This window comes from Dermacentor variabilis, chromosome 2, assembly GCF_050947875.1.
Source record: "Dermacentor variabilis isolate Ectoservices chromosome 2, ASM5094787v1, whole genome shotgun sequence".
In the NCBI taxonomy this organism is placed as follows: domain Eukaryota; kingdom Metazoa; phylum Arthropoda; class Arachnida; order Ixodida; family Ixodidae; genus Dermacentor; species Dermacentor variabilis.
Window position 1 is genome coordinate 258407744 of NC_134569.1, and position 22776 is coordinate 258430519.

Here is a 22776-nt window from a genome sequence, read left to right on the forward strand (position 1 = left end):
ATGCATTTACACTGAAAGATCACTAGGAAGAAATCTGATAGGGCTACCTAATAAATATTATATCAGTTTTTTTCTATTGCATTATGAAACGATACAACTGATACACTGATAAAATTACTTTTAGTTCTATTCTGGACGTATCTGTGCTATTCCGCTTGCACAAGTCTACTAGTGTATTCTTTTTATTAGTGTAATAGTGTATTCATATTAGTTCGCCAGATCTATAGTCTATCAGTATCTATGTGTGTTGTATAGGTGTAATGTGCTTCAAGGAGAAGCAAGCTTCCTCATTTGCCCAAAAAATGAGTCAGAAATAATGCATTTATATTATCAGAAAAGACAATACATATAAATCAAATATGAAGCCTAGGATTCAGAAAGGAAAGATTGTTGTAACAAACATACACCATACAACAGCTTAAAAAGAATAAAAATGTGATCACATTTAAAAGAGAAAAGATGTTTACAGTGGTTCACAACAAAGTTTAGCCTCTTTAAACAGGAGGTTATTGGCAATCAAGCCACCGAATTGGTTCACACGTACACCACAAAGATTATCAGACTTCACAATCTGGAAAGCTAGTGAATGGAAGTGGTGGGTTCTTCATTACCATGCCTTCATGGCTTTTTGTCAAATATTCCAGTTTGCTTGTGGAGGGTGTCTATATACTTCTACTAGACACCGTCACTTCAGATGACCATAATGAGATCATCTGATCTTGTCTCGGAGTTTGTTGTGAGAGCTCAGTCTTTGTTTGGATTGGGTGCAATGACATACAATGTACACCAAATCCTGCATCTTCCTAAAAGTGCGGCTAAACTAGGACCTCATTGGTCGCATTCTTCATTTGTATTTGAAGGCGGAAATGAACTTCTTGTGAAATTGGTCAGCAGAGCTAATGATGGGCGTTATGAAACATCGTTCCAGCGCACAATTGAACACGGACGAGAAGAGAAGGACAACACGAACGCCGGTAAAAGGTTGACAAGGGTCGAGGAAGGCGTTCATGTTGTCTTTCTCTTCTCGTCCGTGTTCAATTGTGCGCTGGAACGATGTTTCATAATGCTAATCATAACCAACTAGCCCAGCTGTCCATACTTAGCGAGCTAATGATGTTCCTTTACAAATATAGGAATGTTATGTACTTGCTCAAAAGTTACAGGCAGCTAAAGCTCGTTTAAATCTTTCACCAGAAGCAGTGAGTTTTTTTGGTGTACAGGGGAGGAGAGCTGGTCAGCAGACAGTTTTGTTAGGCACTGAAAAGCTGTGCCTGAACTTGGATGAAAGTGAAAAACAGGCTGTAGTCCACAACTGTGGCTGTGACTCAACAAGAGTCACTGAATATTAGCGAATAGAATCAACAAACATTCCACTCTCTCCAGTACACTTGAATTATAGAACCTAAAAACAGTGCATTTGTCAGCTTCTCAGGTGCGTTTTCTCTCATTTGTAGAATTCTCACTGGAGCGAATTCTTGTATAATTCTGAAATGCAAGAAACTATTTCCTGTTGAAATTCTCCATGCAAAGCACCTTTCAGTCTGCGTCAGAAGACAGGAGCCACTAGTTTATGTAACACCCAGCGAAGTTATGCGCTTTTATGTGTTTATAGAAATAGACAACAATATTTTTGAATGGACAATACGAAACCTTTATGAAAGAGACTAATTCTTATGCTCAAGACATGGCAACGATGAACAGTGTGTCTTCAGCCATGGTACATGAATGTCTGGTAATAACAGGTTATAGCTTTAAAAAACAACAGTTGGTAACAGTGCACCACACTTTATGGCGTTCTGTAATAATCAGCTTTTTGATGTTTGAATATATTAACCAAGACAGAGCCATCAAAATTCTAGAGTGTTTATTTTTCTTGCGTTAGCTTCTTGTTTTCCTAATGAACCAGCTAGCCCAATTTGCCACTCTTCATTATTGCACTCTTGTTGATTAAGTGCTTGGGGAATTGCATGGTCTGCATGTTGGCAGTAGTGATGCAGCTGCTGATGAACATGCAGTAGCCAAAAAATGACAATATTTTACAGGACTTGTGCACAGTTTCGGGTCGGTGTCCTTACATGTAGCGAAGGGCCCTACTTAACCTCGCGACTGCCTTGAGTGGGTGATCACAGTGAACAAACAGTGCTTCGCTAGCAGATGGTGAAGAGGTAAAGCTTCTCAGTCTGTATGCAGAGGCATGGAAAGCAGCTGAAGTGAGCAGTTATGCTACTTGATACAACAGCATCATTTTCACACCATGCATCTGTCTTTCTCACTTTATTTACTCCTTTGACTCAATGTAGCTGGTGCAAGTTTATCCGTTAACTGTGGCGGCATGACTAAGACACTATCTTTTTTCTGAATGAAACAAGCAAACTTTGAAATTTTATTTTAACAGTGTCTTACGGTTTGAATCAAAGGCTCCAAACACTATATATGAAGCCTGTTCTGATACATAGTCTTCTTTGCTTTCGCGTGCTGAAGGCTACACAGGTTAAACTACTTTTACACATTTCGACGTGCGGTGGTTGAACTAGCAGCCAGTGAAGAATTGTGTCTTCTGATTTTGCAATATGTGCACTGATGTTTAGCTGTTTTTGTTCATGAATATGTGGTTTTAAAAATGGTAAATCCTTGTTCTTACTTGAATACGTTCTCAGATCTGTACTCACTTTTGCTTAAATAATGTTGCTGTATTGTCATGTTCTGATATATTGCTATAGATCTTGTACCAATAGCCATGCTTGTCCTGTTTCCTTGCTTCCTGTCAGTGTGCCATGCCAGTTTGTTCTTTTTGCACAAGCTCACTTGTGTTCTGTCACATATCACAACACTTTTGGGATGAATGCAAAAATGCATAGTCTAGAGAAAATAGCTTCATATGACGTTGTAATACTATAAAAGCATATGCCAATTAGACCTGGTGTTCTATACAGCATCTGTGAGCACAAATGGGCATGGTGAAGTTGGTACTTCAGTCTGTGTTCTTCCTCTTATGTGTTTGTTTAAATGTGGCTAAAGTTGCTTGCTTATTCTTTAGATAGTGGAGTGTAAAATAAACCCTAGTCATGTTTGTAGTCATGTTGCTTGCGCCTTGTCCTTGTTCCTTTGTGGATGGATGCATTAGCGTTGTTATTATTTTCAAATCAAGTATGCACAAACTAGCCCAGAAAGTAGCTTTAATGAAATCACGTTAGTAGTGTCTAATTTATGGCATTCACAAACTCAGTCGGACATGTTAGAGCTACAGTTAGTATCCAAAGTCGTGAAAGTGCTTTGTTTTGCTTTTGTAAATAAACTTTATTACAACAGCAGGAAGATACCTATGAAGAAAGGAGTCAGACGAGTAGACACAATCTCTGCAGTGCTATTTACTGCGTGCTTGTAAGAAGTATTCAAGCTATTAACTGGGAAGGTTTAGGAGTAGGGATCGACGGCGAACACCTCAGCAACATTCGGTTTGCCGATGACATTGTTCTATTCAGGAACACTGTGGACGAGTTACAACAAATGATTGAGGACCTTGACAGGGAGAGTGTAAGAGTGGGGCTGAAGATTAATATGCACAAGACAAAGATAATGATAAATAACCGGACAAAGGAACAAGAGTTCAAGATCGCTAGTCAGCCTCCAGAGTCTGTGAAGGTGTACGTCTACCCAGGTCAACTAATCACAGGAAACCCTGACCATGAGAAGGAAATCCACAGAAGAATAAAATGGGCTGGATCGCATACGGCAGACATTGTGAGCTCCTGACTGGGAGCTTACCATTATCATTGATAAGGAAAGTATACCATCAGTGCATTTTACAGGTGCTGACATATGGCGCAGAGATTTGGAGACTGACAAAGAAGCTTGAGAACAAGTTAAGGACCATGCAAAGAGGGATGGAACGAAGAATGCTAAGTATAACTTTAAGAGACAGAAAGAGAGCAGTTTGGACAAGAGAGCAAACGGGTATAGATGATATTCTAAAAGACATTAAGAGAAAAAAATGGTGCTGGGCAGGTCATGTAATGCGCAGATTAGATAACCGTTGGACCATTAGGGTGACAGAATGGGTACCAAGAGAAGGGAAGTGCAGTAGAGGATGGCAGAAGGCTATGTGGTGCGCCAAAATTAGGAAATCTGCGGGTGCTAGTTGGAATCGGTTGGCGCAGGACAGGGGTAATTAGAGATTGCAGGGAGAGGCTTTCGTCCTGCAGTGGACATAAATATAATGATGATGATGATGATGACAGTAATGCTGTTTTGGATATGCATTAAATGTTGGACATCCGTCTCACAAAATTTGTAAATGTAATTTTGTATTAAAAGAACTGGAGCACACCTGCTACAAAGATGGGCTAATACTTTTCTCATACAACTTCGCCAATGTAGTTTCACAGGCTATGTAACGCTGCTGGGCTTTGAAAACGTGTGCTTTAATTTATGTCGAAACATGTTCAGGATAATATATCTGCATACAAGCTGTAAAATGATGAATTGGGATTTTTATGGCGCAGCAGCCGTGCAGACTATAATGCGCCAGAATGCGCCAAAATGCGCCAAAAGCTGTAAAATGTTTTGATAATTGCACAGTTTACACCACTTCATTTTTATATGATACTCTAATATCCCAACTGTGTTTGTTAATCTGCTCACGTGGCAGGCAATGCATTCAGAGTTGTATATTCAGTTCATTTTAAAAACGTCTCTTCAGGCGTGTGGGCACCGGCATGTGTGCTATTTCTAACATGCTTTATCAGTGCCTCAATCAGATTTCTGTATGTCGTATGATGATCTCTATCTAGGTTGAAAAGACTGATACGTACATCATGCCATTTGGTCTTGTAGGCAGCACAGTGAGATCTATCTGCTGCCTGCCAGTCTGGTAAAGAGTTCTATGGGTCAGGTAGGAATATATATCACCCTTAGAAGGACCCGTACAACCTATACATATTGCTAAGAGACTATAGAAATTTCTATCAGTTTATTTTGCTAGGGTACTGATGTTAGGTTTTTAACTAGTGATGGTACTCCGGAGAGACATTAGTGGAGACATTGCCCCACTGGGCACGTGCAGCAGCTAAGTCCAGTGGAGCGGGGAGATGCGGACCGGGCGGTGGCTTGCGAGAGCAAGGATGACGTGGCGTCGCGGCGACGCCCTCTCCCCTCACGCAACACCTGGTGCACTATAGCGACAGCAGGTGCACCCTTTCACCCGCTCTGTTTCGTCGAGGTGCGCTCGTGACGTGGTCGCAGCCAATGGGATTTGAGGTGCTGTTTCGCTGAGACGACAGACGCCGGCTTTTTTGCTCAATGGGCCATTTGACGCTTTCGCATAAATAATCGCTACAGAATAATGACTACGTGGTTATGTTGAGCTCGGGTTCACGCTTCGTCTACACGAACCACCCTACCTGTGTACTTTTGGTACTGGGGCCAATTCTGTACCATGCAATACACTCAGCCATGGAGCACCCCCAACGATCACGCGATAGGCAAAAAACGCTGTGCTTTAAACATGCACCTATAGAGTGCCCCAATATTGCAACCAGCCGATCCGTGCATAGTGAAGCATCCGCATGGCCGCGTTTGCCATGTGGCCGTGCTATGCGAGTGTGTGGCTGATATATCAATTGAGTAATCGAAAGACTGGTTCCGAATGCATTTACTAACCAATTTGAGTCCGCGGCACTTTTATGTGCTGCTTTGAATAACTGCGTGTGGTACCGCGGTTCCTGCCGTTGCCCAATGCATGTGGCACGTACTTTAGCAGCAGCGCTCGGCGTGTTTCGACTAAAGCAATTTCATTTCAATTCTGCTCGGCTGTAGCTGCTTATAGTTATACAGTACTTTGGTTATAAAGTACAGTAAGTCTAGTTAATAAATTTTATTGGGATGTGAGGTTTTATTTTGTTAAATCGAGAACTTCGTCAAATTGAAACCACTTGATTAGATCACGCAACATGCCATAAAATTGATGCAAGAGCCAAAAATGTCGTTTTTGCCTAAGTTCACACTTATTGTAGCAGTTGAGCATGTACTCTGCCTTAACGGAAGAAACGATTAAACATTCTTAAAAGCTATATGTCAGTGAGACTAAAATCACCAGAACTCAATTAGACCTACTATACCCACATTTTTCTTTTTAATTATGGCAAATCAGGCAAGATATTAGTTGATTCTAGGTTTTCAGTGCTCATGAATGTGACAGTGAAAGTATTGAATATCATGTAGTGTAATGAAACGAAAACAAGGACACAAGAAAAAGCAAAACACAGACATAATTAGGCGCTTGTGTCTGTGTTTCATTTCTTCTTGTGTTCTTGTTTTTGCTGCGCTACACTACATGCTGTTCCATGATGATCAACGAACAAGCCCACATTGCCACCCCCGTGTACAGGAAATTCCGTTATACACTTAAACCTTGATATAACAAAGTAGGTAAAATCGGCAATCGCTTCGTTATATAGAAATTTCCTTGTATTGAAATTCGATCTGTTATGCAAATGAGTACAGTCACCGATCGATTTTTGTTGCACGGAAAGGGGCCATGCAATATTCCGAATTATTGGGCAATTAAAAAAAGCAGTTTGAATGAGAAAACATTTTATTTTGACGAATATAGGAGTCAGCGATGAATGATACGGTTTCATGCCAGCTGGTTGATATCTTTACATCAGCGGTACGTACGAATTAAGTGACGCCATGCTTTCGCGTGCACTCCGCCCCCAAAGCGTCGCCCGGTCGCACTGCGACGACGCTATCATGAAATGCGCCGGCAGCTGGGAGCGAATGCTTCGTCTGCTTCTCGTTCCAACGGGTCATCAAAACTCGAGATTGCGCAACCTTCAATACTAAACGTGCGGGAAAACAGCTTACATGATGCCACGCCGTCTTGGCATGCCCGCTTTTTCCACACGCAGCAGATTACCTCTAGAGCAGGGTGCGCGGCTGCGTATGCGCTCAGCCGCGCTTACAGCCACGCGCAGTCATGGCCGAGACGCGCGCCAACTTACCCCCCCACTCCGCCCCCTCGCGCGCGCTTGATCGCGTCACCGCGAGCTCGCCTTCCTTCCCCACTGCCATTGCTCGCGTGGGAAGGCCGCACTTACGAAGCCACCATCTTTCTTGTCTCACCCTCGCACACTTTCACTCTCACCTAAAGCACAAGTGCGCGGGGCGCGATAGGACCTGATCGCATTTGGACTTAATTTATACGGAACACGATGCGGCTCCAAGCTGCTGTTCTTGTCGCGCTGCACGCAGTTTGAGAGGTGCGTTTGCAAGCAGCCGCTTGTAATTCAATCACTTGACTATCTGCGTCCGCGGAAGTTACCATTGATTGTCTTGGCACTCCTCTGCGGCAGAAGCGAAATTTCGTTATATTGAAATTGCACACAAACACACTTCTTTATATTGAGGCTCTAAATGCATGGTGTTCTATAGAGAAGAGGTTATGAAAAGTTAAATACTTCGTTATATCGATAATTTCGTTATACTGAGGTTTAACTGTATAGAGATTTGAATTTATATATCTTGTTGTGCAGCTCCTTGGGTCATGGTTTCTATGACTATGACTCATACGACTATGACTCATATGACTCTGTATCTGTTGCGTAGAAAATCTCTCTTGCCCCGTTTCCCTACCGTTCTCCTTTTGGAAGAGGCCCCCTCTTGATGCTATCCTTGTTCCACTCTTGGCCCACATAATTTCATAATCGAGGCATGTAAGGCCACAGTTCCTTACGCGATGCAGGTCTGACATCATGTGTACCATACAGAATTGTACATGAGCCTGAGCCCATGCATAACCATTCTTCTGATCAAATGTTAATTTTTAGACTGACGTCCTTTCCTCTTGCATAACAGTTATCTCTGCTGTATTGTTGCTGCTCTCTCATGTATGTATACCAATAAATTATCTTAGTCAATTTCTTCTTGAACATTGAGTCCACTCTTTGCCAACTTAAGTGTGTGTTGAAGGTTAATTTTTTAAAACCTGTCTTCACAATCTGCCTCCACCTCATCCATTTTAGCATCCTGAATTCAGTCATTTCTCCATCCTGACTTCTAGGTGACTTTATTAAAATTGTTTAGGTTTCATACAGTATTGCTGGTCATGTATTGTCTTATAAGTTTATTAGACAGTGAAAATCTTCAACTTGACTGGAACCTGTGTAACATAAATATCATAATGCATCTTTTCAGTTTTTCCAAACTATGTCAATTCTGCTGATTCTGTGGGCTGTCCAAATTTTCTATGTTGGTGTTTTCAGTTATCATTGAACCAAGGTATCCGTCTTCTCTATGGTTTACCCTCAAGGCTTCCCTTTCATCTACTCTGAGAAATTGGCATGTGGCTACCAGATGTGGGCAGCTTGCCTCACAACACATGCACATGCTCAGCTACTTTTGCCAACCTTTGTGCTAGATGTCAATCAGCATGAGCGAAGCAGCGAGAATGGGGAATTATGAAATTAAGGCAAAGGTTCGAGCATTAAGGGAAGTCATACTTATGAGGTTAGTACATGTGAAGAAAAGTATTCAGAAATCTTGGGAATTAGCAGTTTCCTGTTTATTGGTCTATTAAACTCTCCCTAGCTATTTCAGTTATTTCATCATGTGTTGCAATTTTTAGTTGCAATGTGTTCTTAAGTGCTGCCACACTTACTAGTAGAAGTTTGAGAACCTGTATTTCTTATTCACTTGGTTCATTCATACCTACAAGCAGCAGTCTTTTCACTTTACATCAGCTATTGAATGTAATGCCCATATATGTTCTCAGTCTACTTCAGTGGGAGTCACTAACACAGTGAATGATCATGAAGCATGTGTGTTCTTAGAAAGTGCCTTCATGTGATGCAGCTGTAAGTTAAGGTAGGGGATGCTTTGGAAAGCATGTTATGTGGCTTACATGAGAATTATTTTATGCCAGAAAGCACACAAACATTTGTGTTTATTTCTGGTGTTCTTCTTCCTTAATTACTTTCTTGATTCAGCGCATATATATGAAGCAAGAGATCTTGGCTTGTTCTTTCTTTACATTAGCAAATTACATTAATAATATAATAGCACACTTTACATAATTCAGCACATTAAAAGTCACTTGGCGAGCAAAACATGTACTTGTCTTTTTGAATATCCCAGCTTAATGTTTTAGTGTGTGCAGTTTGGACGTGATTCTTGAGAAGCACTACATCTGCTTCAAGCTATAATTACTTTTGCTTAAACATAATCCTAATCTTCCTTGATAGCTGTCCTTCTTTTACTAGACAATATAAGCATGGTGCTTAATTCCAAGATAAATATGCCTGCTGTAACTGTATGCATCAGTGTTTGACTATTCGTTACCTACTATTCCTATTAGAAAAATGTATTTGCCAACCCCCAATTATTTGCATTGAAGTGGTGAAGAGTTTGACGGCAGCCTGTCCGGTTTGGTCAAAAGAGGCACGGTAAGTAGTTTAAAATTAGATGCTAACCATAAAAATGAGAATCTTTGTGAACAAGGCTTTCAAGTGGGAGCCGAAACATCTATCTTGCATGCCCGTTCTTCATTTACTTATTATTATTATTATTATTTGAATTCATCTAGCCCTAAAGAGGTGGCAATTTATTTCGAATACTACTCTTTGCATTTTGTTTCCATTGCTGAGTTTTTTTTAAAGTGACTTCATGCACCACACAAGTACAACTCAAACATTTTCATTCTTTCAAGGACGTCACAACTAGTGGAAGGTGTTCTGCACTAACATAATTATTTTGAGATTTCCAGTAAATACGTAGTCCTCATAAAAAGTATCTAAATACTAATTTTGGCCTAAGCGGTTATACATTAACCATGTAGGCTTCATGAACTTCTGACATCACTTGGTCTTGGCAAACTTGTGAGCTGACAAGTTTGAGGATGCAGTCACTTCCCTCCATATTTGTTTCGATGAAGGCTTGCCCTTTGGTGCTACTCTGGATCCACCCCCGTTTCCTGTGATTACCACTACGGGCTTCAAGGCACACACCCTCAGGAAAACTTTTCATGCACGAACCTGATTCTTTGACACTTTTACTAAGACAGACATTGACAACAAGGATGGCATACCAGGCATGTTGGTTACAGAAGTACTTTATTAAATAGTTTTGTAAGTATTCACCTAGTGGACATGTCCATATCCTCTTCTGCTGAAGTGCAAATTAGCTGGGGGAGCCTGTCTCCTTCTCACGCATACCCCAGCCCAGCCAATGGACATTTCAACTAGGTGGACACGGAATACATCCCCTGTGCTCTGTCCTATCTTTCCACCCTTCTCTATGTATTTTACTCAGTAAACTACTGGTTCAGCATGTTGGTCACCTTAATCAATCTTCCAGTAGGTCAGCACTTAAAAGGTATACAATACAGATAAGGCACTGTAAACCCAAGCAGTTAGGCTGGTGATTGCTGCTGTTATGCACCATAAAGGCTGAAGCAATGGCTTCACCGTAGCTTTCCAAGTTAACTTTACTGAACTTTGAATTTAGAGAAGGCAGAATATAAAAACAGACTAGCATTTTTCTTATATGCTTCACCACTCTGCTTTTTGTGTTACTAAAATCAGTATATTGAACCAAAATGAAGTAAAAAGAAAAAGAAATTGTTTCACTAATTTCATTTCACTGTCTTTTTAAAAGTATAGCAAGATTTTTAATTGCATTACGAGTTGTTACTTATGTTTCGATCTTAATGTTCATTTCTCATGCTCCAAATAGGGCTACAACTGTTCCCTCATCCACAGCTATCAAGGCCTTATGGCAACTTTGGAACCTCTCTGAACTGAGTAAATGCTATGCATTGCATTATTTCTTAACACATTTTCATGGCTGCCTTTAACCTCTATAGTTCCTCATTAGAGCCAGCATCTCTCGATCTTGTGACCACATTTAAAGAGCTTGTGGTAATGTATGCCTAACAAGAAAGATGAGTACTTTGTAGTGCTAGTATGCTCTAAGTAAATTGTTTTATGCAAAAATTGCTGACATAATTGTCTGACAAATACTACATCATCTTTGCTTTTTGCCTTCTGTTTCAATTTCACTGCATCTATACATTTTACCAGTGCATGAGTAGGGTTCAAGGCTGTTCTTTAAAATGCTCATGAGCACTTATCATGATCAGTTCCCCATATAAGTGGTTTTGCTGATGCGAATACAGGAATACGAGCAAAATTGACATGGAACCAACATATAGATAACGTCTGCATGACTGCCTATCAAAAGTTATATTTTCTGAGAAAAAAACTGCAACATGCATCGCGTAATGTAAAACTTATTGCATACGACGCCTTCATTAGGATGATAATAGAATATTCAGCCGTTGTTTGGAGTCCCCATCAAGTGACGCTTAAGAGGAAGTTGGAAAGGATACAGAGTCTGGCGGCACGTTTTATTTGTTCGTCATACCGAAGGAAGGAATCGGTCACGCTTGTGTTACAGCGTTGCAACTTCGATCTTCTTGAGGTACGTAGGAAAAAATATAGGCTGAAGGTGCTTTATCAAATAATGCAGGATCAACTTTAGATTGATAAGCTCAAATATTTACATGCTTCAGGCAAAACATAACCGCGAACTAACCATGACTATGTCATAAAGCCGGACCGTACTAACAGTGATACATATCGATACTCATTTTTCTTGGATGCGTTAGAAATGTGGAACCAATTGCCAAACACTATTGTTAGCCTAAAAGATGTCACCGACATTGAAAATGCTGCTGAGGCATATTTATGGGAGTTTTCGATTTAGTTTTGAAGTGCCAAGTGAAATGTGCGACTTGACATTCATTGTACGTATTTTGATAAATGTCAGAAGTGTGCTGAACAGCATTCAAGTGAACATCTTATTCACTGTGAATTGACAAGGGTTAAGCAACTTTATGTACATTGACATCGTCCATATTTGATTTATGTAAGTGTATTGTCCTCTCTGTTATGACCCTCTATGAGGGTTGACAGTATTAATAAATAAATAAATAGACAATGAGGAATGTGGGTAAGAACACTTTATTTTCAGCACACGTTTTTTTAATGAACTGCTGTTATACTGCTAAAATCTGCACATTTAATAAAAGTACACTGCTCTGCTTCATCACTCCATGCTAAGTGCAAGTATCCTGCACCAGGAAGTCAAACCGAGACGTGGGATGTTCAGTCTGTGAAAATAAAAACGAGTTTGAAACATTAACGTGCAAAAACTAAAGCACACTCAAGAAAATAAACACAGCGCAGGAACATATCCAATGAATCAGAATTACCTTTGAGAGCAAACATATAGTTTCTATGGCACAGTGAAGATACCTTATTCCTCCGGCTTTTTTTGTGTGCGAGAAAATATGAAAGTGCATGCGTTCTCCCCATATTGTGTATCTGTCACCTTTTCACACACAACAAAGATGTTGTCTCAATGTGCCCAACTGTCTTTGCATATCCATTTCTCTGCTCTCATACCATGATACCTACAGTTAAAGGCTGTAGCAATGCTTAGCTTGAATGAACCAACACAAGCTACATGCACTGTGCTGTTGAACATGGCATTGTAAGTTAAGATTTATGCACAGCACATTCATGTGCTATAAACATTTGATTCTGATTGTAGGCGAGATAAATAAAAAGAAGGTATGTACATAAGAATGTTCCATAATAAGCTGTGCAGAAGTGCTCTCTGTTTGGACAGAAGCCGAGCACAGCTGCAGTGAACAAGAAGCCAACTTATACAGCATTTAAAATCTAGGTTCTAAATGTGCTACTGATTTTTCTGAATTCATGGTCGAAAATCTAGGTATTAAAGGTGACAAACATTTAAACAGGTCTCTATTCGGACAGGTAATGCTATGCATCACCTAGTTTGATAAAATATGCCATATCACTGGTCTCCCAAGATAAGGCTGCTGTCCAGTTGCAAGTGCAAATCACTCAATTATGTCTAGGGCACATTTGAGCAAAAGGCAGTCAAGATTACTGTGCCATTGAGGTCTATTTCCTGACATCAGATTTCTTCTCAGAAAGCTACCTCTCTAAAAAAAACCTTCACAACATAACCCAAACCTTTCTTGAGAAAAGCCATCACACTGGTCCTAGAACACTAATTACACAGTGCCTCCTTGTGATGCAATGTTATGTACGTCAGCACCTTACAAATTACAGGAAAATTTAATAATGGCAGCGTGACAGGTACACAAAAAAGTAAAGGGATAAAACATCACACAGGCTGCCATCAGTGTTCATATCTCTATTTCAATGTGGATGTTTTTATCAGTGAATACATGTTCTCATTAAACTGAGTCATAATATTACAAAAGCGAAGGGCAAGGGTCTTTACATTCTAAACTGACAAATGTGCTTTACTACGATTCACCGCAATACAGGAGGTGTTTTGCAGTGAACGGTCACGTAAGGTTTTGGCTAACTACGGCGGGCGTGTCCTGCAGCGAGGCCTCTTGTATATTGCGGTAAAGCGTATTATCGTGACAAGAGCTAACCTGGCATGTATGGCTTTAGCCAACAAAAGTTCTCAAGACATCGTGCATCCTGCCGCGAAAATCTGCTTTGTTGAGAGTAGAACATTAGGTTCGTCGCTGACAGAAACCATACATTCCAGATTCACGTAAATCTTTCCCGATATCGGCATGCTTCACCGCAACACACAAATATGTTGCGGTGATAACGGTGGTCGAACAGGCTGGTGCAAATGTTTCGACAGGGGAGCGTGCCTTCATCAGGGCAACTGCTTTCCTTGGCAGTTTTCATATACGTCAGCCCCTCCCCCCCACTCCCAACAGAGGAGATTTAGCTGGACCTTTGCCAAGAAACGTACTGACAAGCGTTTGGTAGTGGCTGGTAGAGATGCAGGAGTCTAAAAAGCGTTGCGAAATTCGGTTCCGTAAGTTTAGCTTCACCGCAATACAAATATGTTAAGCGGTTAGACATACAAAATGTTTTGCGGTGAATCATAGCAAGGGTACCTGGCCTTTGATGCAAAGCAGCTTCCCAAGAGGCACGCTAATCCAGTGGCTAGTTATGCAGTTCCCCGCATGCGAGTGAGTTCCCTGCGTTCGGCGGTTTCCCAGTGACATACAAAATGACATTGATTGACTGTGCTGTAAATGGGCGACGGCACTATATGCTGATGCGAAAGCGTCGTTTCGCTTTCGAAAACTGCGCTCGTCTAAAGAGAACACCTTGACTCGCATATGACCAAAGCAGTTGAACAGGAAACTACGAAATTACGTAGCTATTATGGAATAAATCAACAGTTCAGAAAAAAATGGCCGTGTAAACATTAACTTACGAGGTCGACAAACCAACAGTTCAAAGCATCACAGTCACGTCCGAAATAGCGCTGAAGGCCGGTCAGTACACTTAGGCGCCTCGGCGCGCGTAATGTAATAGGAGACGGCAGGTGCACAAGTACACCCAGCCACAAAATATTACGTACCATAATATTTGAGAAAAAGCTGAATATCTCCGCAACTTCACAACGCAACCTGGTATTTGCATTTCGGGCATCGACTAGAATGTGTTAACAACACAGTCGTATATAGTTCTACTGGCTACTGCTACAGACTGCCTGGAAATTCAACGTTTTCTACAATCCCCTGGTCCGTAAACTTTTGTGGCCGGGTGTACATCACTAAGGAGCACATATTATATATGTCGGTGAAAGTGGTCACTCTTCAGTTCTGACATACTTCACCGCGTAACACTAGTCTACTACGGCGAAGCTGACTTCAGGACGCCGATTTCTTCTACTCATCTAGCGAGGCAGGTCCGTTTATCACGCTTGGCAACGTTTGACATTTTCTGCATTAATTTCGTTTGTTCTTTTTAATTTTCTTATCACAGTGACCCTTTATCACGCAGTAGCAGAGCTAGTGCCGCGTCTTAACTGCGTTAGGAAAGGTAAGCGTGTATGCAGCAGGCACGCAGGCATTGGCTCTTGTTTGGAAACTTCAAGAGACGCTCTTCCGCGCAGCGATGCCATTTGTATTATTAAAAGAATGCAGGTGATGATTAAATGAGCCGCAGCAAAGCTGTAAAAAAGCAGTAGTAATGCTGTTCTAAGATGCTCTCGCTCGAGCGAGATGGTCTTAGAAAAAAAGCGCGATGTAACGTGATCTGACGGAACAGCTCGTCATGCCAGTGTTTTCTTACGTCCTCGTTCTTACCGCATCCTCCCCTGAACCAGACTACTGAATGGTCCTGTGCACGCGCTGACGATCTTGACGGAGGCAATACCACTTACCATAGCTTCCTATATTTTTCATGCCCGCACAATGGTGCCGCGGAGACCGTCCATTGCCCTCTCCTTTCCTCCTCGATTTACGCCTCGGCTCTCCGCGAGAGGCGCTCGCACCCCATACTTCCTAAGATGCTTGCCCTCACATGCCAGACCGAGCTACGCGTAGAGGCCCATCGAAGCACCCTAACCGATCCGTCAAGCAAGAGTTGTGCGATTTCCGTCGTGTTGGTTGCAAGTAAGCGTATGCGTTTTGCAACAGCAGCATGTTTATATATATATATTCTTGAAATATCAGGGATGCATGACCGAACTTGTAAGCAGTGTACACAAATGAAGCGACCGTTTGTTTACTAGATTTTCCGCGACCACGTGTTAGTTGTTGGCGTTGTTGCAACGTGTATTGCTTTACTAGTATAAAATCAGTGATTTACGATGCACAGTTCTTATCGTTTCCTTGCGTTACTTTCTTTTTTCTACCCAATCAGTTCTCTATCTGCAGTGTGGAACCGGTTGTGGTGTCCTGCGCCCGACAAGATGCCGTACTGCTGTGTGCCACGCTGCAAGTCATCCAGTAAACAACGGACGCCGGGCATATCGTTCCACGAAATACCAAGCGATCCGGAACTGTGCGCAAAATGGCTGAAAGTCATTTCTCGTGAAAACTGGGTACCGAATACGACGTCGTGCTATTCGACTGTATGCAGCCGACACTTCAGTTCCTCTGACTTCAAGGAAGGTTGCAAAATTCGGAAACTTAAGAAAGACGCTATTCCGAGCATTTTCGAAGAATATCCGGCGTACTTGCAGCCTCCTAAAAAAAGAGAGAGAAGCTACGCGTCAGTGAAAAAGCGCGAGGCTGCTGCGCTAGCCAACCCACCACCGCCGAAGCGACGAGCAGTCATTGATGACAACCAAATGGAGTCGTGTCCGCATCCGCTCGACGAATTGCCGGTTGTCAACGTCGTCTTTGAAGATTTGTCACCTGTGGACTGCACTGCTACCGAACCGTTGCCACCCGTGAAAAATGGCACTAGCGAGCGCTGCATCACCGCGACTTTGCAGATGGACAGAGCAGTGCAGGTGTCCTCACAATTCTCGGTTTCGACAGTGGACAAACGAAAGTGGAGACGCAAAGAACGAGACTTAAACGCGCGTATTGAGCGGCTCAAGAATACCGTCGACAATTATAAACAAGAAATACAAAAGCTCAAGGAAGAGTGCTTTGCTCATGGATTCCTCCAAGTTGTCGAGAAAGCGAAGGAGAAAGACTTGGCTGCATCAGTATTAGTAGAACAAGTTAAGAATTTCGGGAAAACGAAACCAACGTGGTCTGATCTGACAGTGCGCCATGCTGTGGTTTTACGTAACCTCTCGACTCGCGCATACGAGCACATAAGGACTACAGGCATTCTCCGGCTGCCCAGTCGAAGCACCCTGGAGCGTTTTATGGGCACATCACGTGGCGAAGTCGGCGGGACGGAACTCGCGAAGCAAAGGCTGTCAACCGAGCTCGCTTCTCATCCCTCATCGCAAGCCAGGGCGTGCTCGTTAATTGTAGAAGAAATGCGCGTGAAACAGAGGCTACTTTACCATAAACAAAGGGACGCCTTCATCGGTGAAGTAGACTATGGTGGGAGCTTTCCTAAGGAAACAACAAATGAGCCTGTGCTAGCCAACTCACTTCTGTGCTTCGTCCTCAACGGCCTTTCAGTTTCGTTTAAAATACCCGTGGCATACTTTTTCACGAGAAATTGCACTGGCCGCGAGCTGCACACGCTCATGCGACATGTCCTGAAGGAAGTTGAAAACATAGGATTTTTCATCTTGCGCATTGTCACCGACAACCACAAAATCAATGTCTTAGCGTTCCAACTTCTATGCAACGGAAGCCTCACGCATTGCATTGAGCAACCAGGAACACCGAATCGAAAGCTTTTCTTAGCATTCGATCAGTGCCACTTGGTCAAAAACGTGCGATCGCAGTTTTTATCGCGTGACATTGGAAAAGGCGGCGAAATAACGGCGAACCACGGTGGCGCCAGATTATCCTCTAGGTGTTATAGTGAGAAACTCTATGGCTTCGTCTAAAACGTGGTTATGGCTACACAAATAACGCGTTCTCAAAGTAAAATCTTCATGAAATGTTTCCATTCACGCATATTACATCTTTACTCACCCACAATGCATGACCAAGCGAAGAAAAGCAAGAACAGACGACCAACCGTCTCAAAGCGAGCGCGAACCTTGTCGTCTGTCCTCCAACTTTAGCGGCCCACTGATACTTTTTACGTAACATGTAGTCGTACACACAATAACAAGTTCCCATAGTTAGACAAAACATGTTTTCGCGTAATAATAAAGCTAAAACAGCTTTTCACGTGCTGTTCTAGAAGAAAATGAATCATTGTGACAGACGGAACGGTACTTGCCAAGCGCGTCTTCAAGGTGTCCTGTCTCTACGAGAACGATGCCAATCCGAATCCACAATATACCGGCATTCCCAACGTTTATAGATACTTTTTTAGTTCCGGAACTGCGCCTTCCCAGGCGGGCGTGATTTCTTCCTAGGCGCTGAGAGGGCGCTGCGGTCGCGGGTTGCGCGGTGCCGGCGGCAGCATTGACGGCGTGTGCCGGTCGGCTGAACTAAAAGTTGCGGCACAGTTGCGTGTTTTCTGTGCACGATTCTTTTAGCCTGCGTTTGTCTTCACCCCTGTGCGAGAACCTTGACCTTGCAGTGCGCTCGGTTTGTGGGGCTATCGAACAGTGCGGCCACGGACGGAAGCATTTCGTAACTCTGTCGATGCGCAGTGTTTTCTCTGATGTGCTGGGCTTAGCGCAATGCCGACCTGCTACGCACCTGGCTGTACGAGCGGGTACAAAAGCAACACTCAGAAGCGTCACTTTTTTGCACCGCCATCAGATCCGGAACTTCTCAGCAAATGGAAAAGAGCTATTCCCCGCGCGGACAAAGAGCTGAGCAAAACGTGCAAGGTTTGTGACCTTCATTTTGACGAAGCGGACATTTCGAAGACGTTTAAGCTTACTATCAACGGTGAAGTCGTCGAGATCGACCGGGCGTACTGGGCATTGAAGGAAGGTGCAATCCCCGTTAACTTTCCCAACCTTCCCAGTTACTTGTCGAGAAAGCAGACTCGGCGGCGGTCTCCGAAAAAGAGAGCTGCAGAATCTACGCACGATGTGACCACAAACGAAGCACACTTGCCCACGGAGCGACGAGAGGAGCTGACTAACCAAGAGGCGCCTGTTCCCCTGCAGTGCACCGATTTTGCTCAGATTGTCGAGAATAGTGCGACAGTTCGGCTCCCAGCCAACTGGACAACAGCAGTACTCGAAGAAGAACCAGGGCAGCGTCGGCAGATTGCTTTTTACGTGGCCGGAATGAAAGCGGGGGCGTACACAGTCCTGAAGAGCGTCGTTGTGCGGGACGATATCACCTATGTTGTCCACGCAAACGGGAGGCTGCTCCGGCAGTCGTCTTTTCATGTAGAGATTCGTTCTCTGCAAGATCTAGAAGCCCTGCTGCAGATTGTACACAACAAACAATTTTGCCTAGGCTGCTCTTGCAGTGATGTTGCCACCAGCAGAGCAGGGGTGAAAGTTGGAAGCACATTGTTCCACAAGGACTGCTCAGTTTTGACGGACGCAGACAAAGGTGTCTGCAATATGTGCGTCACTTTGATTAAGAGCCTGAAGAAGAAGATATCTACGCCAGCAAGGAGGAAGGTCCCTGTCGCAGCTTGTGTGCTGAGGAAGAGATTTATTCGCGCCACTGCGGCACGTGAGCGCAAAAAGCGGGAAGTGAAGAGGTTCAGCGAGAAGCTGAGGGACACGTTCACAACATCCCTTGACTAGCTTGTGCAAGACCTACCTGAAGTACAGAAGGTCGCCATTCGCACAGCAATCATGCAACAGGCAGCAAAATCAGCCTGCGGCCATAGATACACGCCTGACTGGATCATGGTGTGCTTGCTTTTGCGGCTGACAAGTCCAAAGTGCTACAGAACACTATCAGACATGAAGGTCCTTCCCCTCCCTAGTGCAAGTCGCCTTGTGCAGCTACTGAAGGGGCTGCCGTGTGAGTATGGCTTAAACAAATTTGCCCTTGAAAGCATCAAGTTACATATGACTGGGAAGCCAGATCATCATACGTACGGAACCATAATAATTGACGAGGTCAAGCTCAGGGAAACAATGGAATTCAACAGAGTCTCCTGCAAGTTTGATGGTTTCGTCAACTATGGTGACATCGCCACAGCAGACACCAACAAATTAGCAGACCATGCTCTGGTCATCATGTTTAACCCAATGTTTGAGTCATGGGTTCAGCCTATTGCAAGTTATGCAACAAAAGGCGCTGCACCAGGATGGGTGTTGGCAAAAATGGTTTTCAACACGGTGCTGGAGTTAAATGAGCATGGTGCTAAAGTGGTAGCAGTGATCAGGGATGGTGCAGGAAACAATAAGTCAATGTGGACACATCTTGGCATCAGTGGCAAACTCGCTGGTGCCCAGTGCAAAATTGCACACCCATGCATTGATGGTGCATTTCTTCATTTTATGTGTGATGTACCGCACATTATCAAGTGTGTCAGAAATCACATGATGAAGCACAAGTACGGGCAGGTAAGTGTACCCATGCTCTAATCAAACCATTTTGTTAATGCTTGGAATACCTGAACTTGCTTACAAGCCTTCCAGTTATCGCATTAATGTGGGCCGTCTGCATTGCAGATTGGGGAGCACCAAGCAAACTACCAGCATTATGAGCGGCTGTTTGAAGCAGAGAAGAAGGCACACATTAAAGTCGTGCCGAAACTGACGGAGTACCATGTGAAGCCACAGAGGCTTCAAACCATGAATGTGCGCCTAGCCACTCAGGTAGGATATTTGTGACGCCATTTTGCCACTATAACCTCTTCTAGAGGCCTTCACCTCTCTTAGGGACTGGTGTCGGCATTTTGATGTTACGAATTGCATGTGCACTGCTGTACAAAATAAATACTGCACATCAGCACATTGCATGTGCATTCATTCGCATGGGACAGGCTACGACTCATTGTGCAGGACTGTGTGTATTTGCAGTTGTTTGAAGTGCTAAAAAATGCTAAAATTCTATTTCAGCTTTTCAGCCGGAGCGTTGCTATAGGACTTAGGGTTTACCGGCAGCTAAAAGTACCTGGCTTCACAGACAGCACTGGAACGGAGGAGTTTACATTGCTCATAAATGACCTTTTTGACATACTAAATGCGAAGGTTCCTCCGGCTGGGATAAGGAAAGGATCCCCCAAGATTCAGGTAAGCATACTAAAGTATATATACAAAACGCAGGAAATAAATATGCGAGCCTTGCAGCGGTAAAGCGGAGACCGGTGTTTTGAAGTGCGACTTAGGCTTTGCAGTCTCATTAATTGTTTGTTATTGCCGTTTCTTGTATTGCAGTTTTTGGAGGATTTTCTGGAGATGATGAATCGGACAGAATCAAAGAAGAATGTAAGGATCTTTGCATCTGCTCAAACTGTCGAGTCCATCCGTGTCACACTGATGTCAGTCCTGTCGCTAATTGAATTTCTGCACAGCAAGGGCGTCAACTATATTCTTACGGCGAGCTTGAATCAGGACCCACTTGAGGTAACTAAGTTGAAGTGCTGCTACATTTAATATTGTTAAGATATGTCTCTTTATTTCTTTTTAGAGATTCTTTGGTCTTTTGAGATCCTTTGGAGGCGATGAAGACCATCCGACGGTGACGAAGTTCAGCCAAATATTTCGGATACTTTCACTATACACACCTGTGAAAATGGCTGTCAAAGGGAATTGTGAGAGAAATAGTGACGGTAGTGACCGCGTCCTCTTAAGTGCAATTGAGAGCCTTGGTGCAAAACGTCAAGACGCACTCCGCCAGAAAAGTGTGCACAAAGAGCATGTGCGGAATAAATTCATGTCCATTCCATTCGCGCAACTGTGCTGTGCTGCTGATGACCATGGCTACAATGCTCCTGCACCAGAAACGACAGCACTATATTACTTGGCTGGCTATGTTGCTTCTAAATTAAGAAAAGCCACACGTTGTGAAAACTGTGCGAAAGAAGCCCTGGGGTCACAGGATTCCCTTCCTCCTGAAGCCGTGCTCGTAATTAAGCGTGCTTTCGCCCGGGAAGCCTTGTATTCCCCTCAAACAAGCTGTTCACCTGTATAAGCTCTGTGGAGCACACGTTCAGGCAAGTGTGCAAGGGGGAAACATTTGGGGACCTTTGCTGGGACGTTTTGGATGCCCTCATTAAGAAAGGTACAAGTATTGTTGGCTGCCCAGAGCATGCTGAGAAGTTCACAGCTGAGCTAATACATTTTTATTTGGTGACCCGCATGCACTTTATTGCACGACTGAAGTGCCAAGAAAATGACAGTGCGGTTCGTGCACAAAGGGAACGAAAGAAAGCAAAACTTGTCTAGATAGAACCGTGACCGCAAAAGTTTCACCAAGGCAATGTAGCTTGTGAACGCCATTGTTAATAAAGTTCCTCTTTTTCCCATTTTGAAAACAGTAACTGCATGGATCATGCTCATACAATCGCTGTCTACTGCGTGTGCATCGCGATACACATGCATTGAGCAAGCCAATGTCGAATATTTCTTTAAATATTTCTTTAAACCATTGACATGAACAATCGAGGTGTCTAAGGATGTTTTTTTACCGCACGCAAATAGGCAGTTGATTTTTTTTAATTTGATTGTTGAAGCTGCTTTTTAGTCATAGCGTCAAGGTTTTTGTACTTGATTAACCACCGACAGCCGACAGCCTATTGGTATCGATATGTTTCCTGGCCGTTGGCGTTCGAATACTACGGCGGTAAAACATTTTCGAAAGCATGCTGGTTTCGTCTGCGAGTCATTACACAGACTTGCTGTAAAGAGGTCTACTCTTGGCAAAAAATAATGCCTCATTTTGTTTAGGCGTTGATTATCATAATGAATGCGGCGGATGTTGACGGAATACGCTTGAAGGTATGTTTTTATGCCGTTGATCTCCATAACACCGTAAGTACGCAAACCGATGTCACAGAACACCCGATGCATCGTTGTGTGTTCTACGTCATCGCTTGTTTGCTGTACGCCTACTAATTCTTCACTTCTTCTTCAAGTGTTGCATCCTCCTTTTGTCCTTGTTCTCTTGTGCTTCACTTACAGTATGTCGTTCCGTCAGCTGTAATGCGCATTTGCAAAACCAATACGTTTGATAAGACGCAGTGGTTATCATAATTTCACTACACATGTATTAAGCTGGCGCATATGGTTCAGATACAGATACCTGTATGCGGACTTGCACGACGTTGATGCGGAGATTAGGATAATTATGACACCCGTAAGGAAGAGGCAGCTGACGGTCGTAAGCTGTTGCGTTCTTTCCGCCAAATTACCCGGCCTGGTAGTGCTCTAAAGATGCTGTATAAAAGTGACACGCGGTGACAGGGAAATTATTATGTTTAGCAGCCGACTGTACGTTTT

At 43.2% G+C, this 22776-nt stretch overlaps 1 long non-coding RNA gene across 1 annotated transcript; it reads left to right on the forward strand.

Annotated features, from left to right (window-relative positions):
- The first annotated feature begins 19223 nt into the window (after positions 1–19223).
- On the forward strand, positions 19224–21234 carry LOC142571258 (uncharacterized). The gene is made up of 4 exons (XR_012825821.1): positions 19224–20568; positions 20713–20763; positions 20850–20901; positions 20966–21234. It is a non-coding gene; the product is annotated as an uncharacterized LOC142571258 (long non-coding RNA).
- The last annotated feature ends 1542 nt before the right edge of the window (positions 21235–22776 follow it).